Below are 7,737 nucleotides of genomic sequence, written 5' to 3' on the forward strand. Positions count from 1 at the left end.
TCTATTCACTCAGGCTCAACAAAGATGTACCATGATCTCAAAGAAGTTTATTGGTGGGATGGTATGAAAAGAGATATAGCAAAATTTGTTGCTCAGTGTCCAAATTGTCAGCAGGTCAAAATAGAGCACCAGACGCCCGGAGGTCTGTTGCAGGCTATGGATATTCCGACATGGAAGTGGGAGGTAATTAATATGAAATTTATTACAGGGTTGCACCGTACTCAGCGGAAGTGTGATTCGATATGGGTTATAGTTGATAGGCTTACAAAGTCAGCCCATTTTTTGCCTGTCAGAACTGCTTATGCAGCTGAGGATTACGCGAAGCTTTATCTTAAGGAGACTGTACGACTTCATGGTGTTCCCACAGCCATTATTTCAGATAGGGGAGCACAATTCACAGCTAAATTCTGGAGGTCTTTTCAGCCGGGATTGGGGACTCAGGTGAATCTTAGTACTGCATTTCATCCGCAGACAGATAGACAAGCGGAGCGTACTATACAGACACTCGAAGATATGTTGAGAGCTTGTGTGATTGACTTCCAAGGTAGCTGGAATGATCATTTGCCTCTTATCGAGTTTGCCTATAACAACAGTTACCATTCCAGTATTCAGATAGCTCCTTATGAGGCCTTATATGGGCGGAGATGTAGGTCGCCCATAGGATGGTTTGATGTCGGGGAGAATCAGTTAGTAGGCCCATACTTAACTCAGCAAGCAGTTGATAGGGTGAAAATGATTCGAGAAAGATTACTAACAGCTCAGAGTCGACAGAAATCCTATGCGGATAATCGGCGACGTAAGCTAGAGTTTGAGATAAGCGAATGAGTGTTCCTGAAAGTTTCTCCTATGAAGGGAGTGATGAGATTTGGCAAGAAGGGTAAGTTAATCCTCGATATATTGGGCCTTATAAGATTATTCATACTGTAGGCACGGTGGCATACTAGCTAGAATTGCCTTTTGAATTGGAGTCGGTACATCCGGTATTTCATGTCTATGTTTCGTAAATGTATCGGAGATCCTTCAAGAGTTGTACCAGTGGATGATATCCATGTGACCGAGAAGTTATCATACGAAGAGGTTCCAGTGGCTATATTGGACAGGCAAGTTCGTCAATTACGAACCAAGAATGTAGCTTCAGTTAAAGTTTTATAGAGGAATAAGAATGTTGAGGAGGTGATTTGGGAAGCAGAATAGGAAATGAATATTAAGTACCCGCATTTGTTTCCAGCAGTACAGGAGGTTCAGTCTGAGGCATCATCACCCCCAGGTATTATTCCATTTTCAGCTATCGTGATTGGTCGTGTGAGGCCACAGTATTGTATGTAGTAGTATGTGGCCCTGTGTAGCATTATTTTGGGTTGTTGTGTACAGGTCAGATTGGTATAAGTACAGGGGAAACTCTGCCGAAATTTTTATAGCCCATGATTGTTTGAACATTCGGGGACGAATGTTCCTAAGGGGGGGGGAGAATGTTACGCCTCTCGCTCTTGTCGTAGTAGAACCTATAGTTTCACAGTCGGGTATGCCCTTGAAATTGAGACTCGTGTTCGAGTTTTGGAGATAGGAAGTGTCTTACCCCGTGTACAAAGGTACCAGCAGGTATTCTTGGCAATTTACAGAGTTAGAAGTTGAACGATCGAATCGACGCGACCTGAACTGAACTGGAGAAGTCTGCAGACACCAGTCATCGTCGACGGGTCGTCAACATGGTCTACGGACCGTCGATGTGCTGCATCGATAGGGTTTCACAGCTTTGCATCTGCAGGCGCAGGTCGACGGAGCAAGTTGACGGGACCGTCGACCCGCTCGTCGAACCGGACCGTTGTAGCCTTTTTATTTCCAAGTATAAATATGTGGTTCATGACCTTGTTTCTTATTTTCCTCCATTCCAAATCAGATAAACCCTAATATTTTCTCTCCCAATATTCCCTATCATAATAGTGGAGATTTGGTAAGATCCGGGCCCCGTAAAACCCGTGTTTATCAAGAAGAAGGTTGTTCCTAGGGTTTCTTCAAGGTATGTGAATGATTTCTACTCTTGTATTTGAGTTTATTATCAAGAGTTTTAGTGATTTTAAGTAAACAGAAGGTATTTGTGGAAGTGGTAAGTTGATGAAGGGCAAGGTAGTGACTTGAGGCTATTTTAAGAGATGATTGGGGATAAATTTGAGTATATATTTGTATATAAGTGTTGTCTTTGTTATTGTGGTTGATGTTGGGTCAATTGTGAAGTTGAAGAGTGTTGAGCTTACAAAGAAATATTATCTACAAATCGTTAAGCTCTATATGCATCTAAAGGGGGTTAGTAAGTGAAGTAAATAGTCTAATGAAGGGCTATGTTATCTTAATTGTAGACTTACGAGTTCCAGAGGTAGAAGTTGGACGATTGGATATACTTCAAGGTATGTTAAGGCTATCCTTTCTTTCTTTTGGCATGGTCCTATGATATGAGCCAACAAGCGAGCTTCCATATTACTCTACTCTTAGACGAATTAGGAGTAGTTCAGTCTTTGATGTTTATATACCCCGTTTATGATGATTCTTTCTGTTCATGGGTCTAGCTTTATGTATCCCGTTTTGTGTATACAGTTTATTCATGCATTACATTCATTATATATCCACGTGCATTGACCCATGACCAGAAGGCGTTATATATGCGAATATTAGATATATGTGAGGTATGAGAAAAGAGATAGGCATTATACTTTCATTACCACCTGATCAGCTGGTGCACAGTGATGACGATATTGATTATGGCCGCAGAGGAGCTGATATGATATGATGAGATACCATAGAGGCTTGACAGGCGTTATACACGCATACATATATCAGGCATTATACACGCACATATATCTAGATGTATGACCTTCATTGATAGGCATGAGCATGCATATTATGCGCCGCAGTGGCATTATCAGTTATATAGATCCATGCAGACACATACAGATAGAAGTTCATACAAGCACATGCAGATAGTCATTTCAGCTTATGACTTCAGATCTTATTCATGATTCTTATTTATATATGTTGTTCTTATGCCTTACATACTCAGTACATTATCCGTACTGACTCCCTGTTGCTCGGGGGGCTGCGTTCATGCCCACAGGTACAGGTAGACAGACTGGTGGTTCAGCTTAGTAGGACCGTCATCCAGCAGTGATTAGTGCACTCCATTTGATCCGGGGTTGCAGTCTATTTTGGTATGCCGTTCTTTTGAGATGTATATAGATGGGTATGACGGGGCCCTGTCCTGTCCTTTCTACAGCTTTCATTCCAGTAGAGGTCTATAAACAGTTGTATGTATTAGTCAGATGATGTAGCCTTGTCAGCTCCCATTCTTTTGTGTACAGTATATGCAGCGCGCTAGTTGGCTTGCACTGTTCTTCAGTATGTATTGGTGTATACAGATCGTACAGAGTTTTGATATTTTCCTTTCATGAGATCGGTTTATGCCATTTATGGGCCCTTGATGTTCAGTAAGATTCAGATATGAGTACAGGGGTGTTTGGTCGCTAGAGGTCAGACGCTCGTCACGACTCATCATTTTGGGTCGTGACAATAAAGCTCATGAGTGAAAATTCGAAGAAACGCAGTCAAATTAAAACCTGGAGTAAGTACTTCTTCAAAAGCCTCTTTCCGAGATTTGAGGATATCCACATCACGTTGAAGGCGCAGCAGCTTACACCGTGAGTAGCTACGTTCACGAGAAGCTTCAACACTTTTAAAACAATCTTGAAGGTCCGCATAGGATGTGCTCAATGCCTTCATTGCATTATCCTGATGCCATAGTGTATAAACTGCATCCTCCAGGCGCAACATCAAAGCAACTTCAACAGAGTCAGAATCTCGAAGGTCAAACTTAAGCTTTTTTATTTCTAACTTAAGCTGCTCATTTTCTTTTCTCATTTTAGTGACATGGGATGAAGAGGCTGTTGCAAGAGAGTAACCTTAAAGAAGCATCTCGGATAAACGACCCAAGGACAGCTCTGCATTACCGTGGGACATCCTTGGCAACGGGAAGGATCCCGAAGAACTTCTTTGTCGGAAATGGTTAACGCTCTTCGGAGATGACTCTCTCGCCGGTATCTCGGGATTAGATAGAGAAGGAGAAATGGAATGATGAATATCAGCTCGAATCTCATCATTATCATCATCTATTATTATTACCTCCCACTTTCGTTTCCTGTTTGAAGGTCCAGGACTTTCTGCAGGAAGAACTGAGGGGTGAAGTCTTAAACTCCTCCAAGAACGTGTAATATCCCAGGAGGCTCCCAGCAAACCGGTGATCCAATCAAGAGTGTCAACTATTTCATTCGGATTGACGGGAGTCGGAGTTGGGTTCCATATCTCCGGAAAAACATTATCGGAGGGGCAATGGAGTAGTTCTGTTCTAATTCTGACAAATCTCTTCAATCGATCCATATCACCGGAATCAGTATTGCGAGTGAAGGAATTTATTTGTAATGAGTCAGATGTCTAAACCATCTTCCCGAATATATTTTTGCGGCAAAATTACAAATCTTCTTACAAGTATTCCGTGGTCGGAATTCCGGAACGGATTGATCACCCGGGAAAGATTCTAACCAAAGAAATCTTACAAGAGATTTATCATAAAAAGAAAAATATGAAAAGCTTCATTCATTGTAAAATCTACACAAAACAAGACTATTACAAAATAATCGCCAAATAGAGCAGAGCAACAATCAAACATAGAAGGGGAGAGAAATACAAAATCTTGAATGCTCTTAACTTGTAAGGACTGAAATTTTGCATCAAGCTCAGTGAATTCGGTATTCCGAGAAGAGAATCTATCTCGGAGATTCTGGATTTCCTCATTTTCTTTTTCAAATTTGGCTTCCATCTGTATGAGTTTCACCCTTAAATTACCAATAGCTGTATCCTTTTCGGAGATCTCCTCTTTCAGTTTAGGAAAGTCAGATACCTGGCCTCAAAGACGTTCTAACTCTGCTTTATATTCATCAGCTTTCACCTTGTCCTCACTCAATTCCGTAACAAAGCTAGAGTGCTTCGCCTTCAAATCTGACAACTCCTGAGTTAGAGCGACATTGTCTTCATTGAGTTTATCAATGAGCTTTGATTCACCCTCAGAACGCTCCAGAAAATCATCAAAAAATTATAACAAGTAAGGAAAATGTGATGGAGAAAAAATTAGAGAAGAGATTGAAAAGAAACATACCTGGATCATAAGCCCTAAAGCAATCATGTTCATCTAGTATGAGGGTATGTCCTTTAGAACGACGTGTTCTTTTGGCCCTATGAAGTTATTGGCAAAAGTACTCATCACATGAGGATTAGCCAATAAATTTGCCTCATCAGATAAACTGAAAGATCGGGTATGATTAACAGTAAGAGGAACAAAAGATTGCATCTACTTAATTGCAGGATCATCAGCCCGGAGAGCTTCATCACTAGTATCAGTTTCATGTGAATCATCATGAACAGGTCTTTTTCCTTCGGCATAATCAGAAGGTTGACCTGATGAAGTTGCAATATCGCATGGAAGGGTATCAGCTTTAGGAGAACCGTCAACCTCATCCCGAGAGGTATCAACTTTGGAAACAGTGACAGGTTCCATACCGATAATATTGGCCTCGGTTGTATTAGTATCAATAAATGTGTCTTGGAGAGGTACTTCAGAAACATCATCAATGATCATCACCTCAGGAAGAGTAGCCAATAAATCTTGTTACCGAGAAGGCATTTCGGGGATGCTAGGTAGATCTTCAGGATCCTTCGTCGAGGATGCCTCTGAGACATTTACCACATCAATAAGATAAAAGTTAGTTCTTCTTCTTTTCCTCAAAATTAAAGGCGTTTCATCCTCAGAATCTGAGCTTTTAATGCTAAGCCTACCTTCAGCCTTCCCAATCACAGAAGGTCCAGAAGAAGATTGCTTCTTCAATCTTCTCTTCTTAAGAACAGGTTTACCAACATCCTCTAAACCTTCAGCCTCCGCACTCGACCTTTTTCTAACAAAGGGACGGATATTATCCAATGCCGAGTCATCATCATTTGGGAGAATCAAGGCTCTTGACGATGATCTCTTTTTACCGGAACGACCTGACGAAATAAAAACAATGAAGATAATTGTGACCAGGAAAAGAGGATTAATAAAAATAAATACCTTTAATTTTTCCAGAATCATCCAAAGTTCAAATGCCCCGTTGCACCGCCATTGATTCCCAAGTTCTAGCCCTCGCCGAGAATCGGATCATTGTTTCTGTAAATTCGCGAATATTCCTCGGAGTATTTAACTCGGCATTAAAAGCTCTCGCATTCCACTTCTCCGAGAAAGACCTGGCGTCACTACTCACTAATTGGTGAGTAGGAATAAACACAAAATCATTGAGCCATTGACGGTCGTGGCTATCTTCAGGGCCCTCGAACAAGTTATTCTGACCCCTGGCCCTAAACATTATCATAGAACCCCTTACAAAACGAAGGGAGTTCAAATATAAAATATGATCCAAGGTAAGCTGTACATTGCCAAGACAAGCAACGTATTAATATAATTGAATTAAATGCCAGACTTCGGGTGTAAGTTGCACAACACAAACTTGGAGACGGCGGCATAATTAATCAATCAACGAAGTTAACGGTAAATTAAATCCAATAGTAAAGGGGTAAAGATACACTGCGGAAAACCCGAGTAAATGAGAAGTAGCGGACATTTCCGATTCAGGATCATGAATCTCCACATAGTGATCCGCCCAATGACACCTTTAAATCACGGAAGGGACAAGATCTTCGGTAATGTGGGATTTAATCCATGACATCATCGCCATTCTATCCATGTCAGATTCATATTCATTTATCTTCAAGTCAGTAGTATGAGAAGGATGTTTAGGGAGTACGCCATCCACAGGAGGAGGATTTATCTTTCCAACTTCAACAACACCAGTACTAGCAGATAAAGAAGAAGACCCAGTAGAGGCAGCAGCAATAGCATCGCCCATCAATTTCTTGGGAAGCATTCTATTTTTAGGTTTTTCAGCACCTATATGAGGAGGAAAGGCATTAACAATAACGGTCTTTTCTGGAAAATTGCTCTGAGAAGATGAAGGAGAAGACATGATTAGTATAAGCGAAGAAGTAAAAGAAGTAAAGGAGATTAAAATTGAAGAACTTTGGAGCGAAAAATTTGAGACGAAATAGTAGAAAAAGGTAACATTTGAACTTTTGTAGAGAATGTAAAACCGCCATCATTACCTGGGGAAGCTGCGAGAAAACAAAGGGCACGGTTACAGCCACGTGGCCCACGTCTGGCTTCATTATTTAATACAGGTCCTTTCAACTTCTGTGATTATGCCACGTATTCATCACGCCAGTGGGCCATGATCTTCCACCAGTTACAACGTTTCCTCTTCCACGAAGAAAGATTCAAATATGTAGATTAGAAGGGATTGAGGAAAAATGGCAAGACAATTTCTCGGGAACATCTTTGTGATGAACCCGAAAAATTGAGAGACTATCTGTATGGGTAAAAAATGTACATGTCACGTGGACCAACGTGCAGTTGACATATGTGACGAATAGATATTAGATGGTCATGTCGAGCATAGCCTTTACGGAAAGGCATCAGACTGAGTCAACGGTGAACATCAACGGGAACAACAGATAAGACCCTCTTTATTGAGCATTAAATGGAATTAATGCAGTAACAACTGAAACGGTTATTAACGGCCAAAATCAAGGAAATTAAATGACAATCATCAA

The 7,737-nt window shown here is 41.0% G+C and overlaps 1 long non-coding RNA gene across 1 annotated transcript; it reads right to left on the reverse strand.

Moving 5' to 3' along the window:
• Positions 1–4,740: 4,740 nt before the first annotated feature.
• On the reverse strand, positions 4,741–7,137 carry LOC132642751 (uncharacterized). Its single transcript, XR_009583323.1, has 3 exons — positions 6,146–7,137; positions 5,875–6,081; positions 4,741–5,769 (listed from the first exon to the last, which is right to left on the reverse strand). It is a non-coding gene; the product is annotated as an uncharacterized LOC132642751 (long non-coding RNA).
• Positions 7,138–7,737: the final 600 nt, after the last annotated feature.

Source organism: Lycium barbarum, chromosome 5 (assembly GCF_019175385.1).
Source record: "Lycium barbarum isolate Lr01 chromosome 5, ASM1917538v2, whole genome shotgun sequence".
NCBI classification, from domain to species: Eukaryota; Viridiplantae; Streptophyta; class Magnoliopsida; order Solanales; family Solanaceae; genus Lycium; species Lycium barbarum.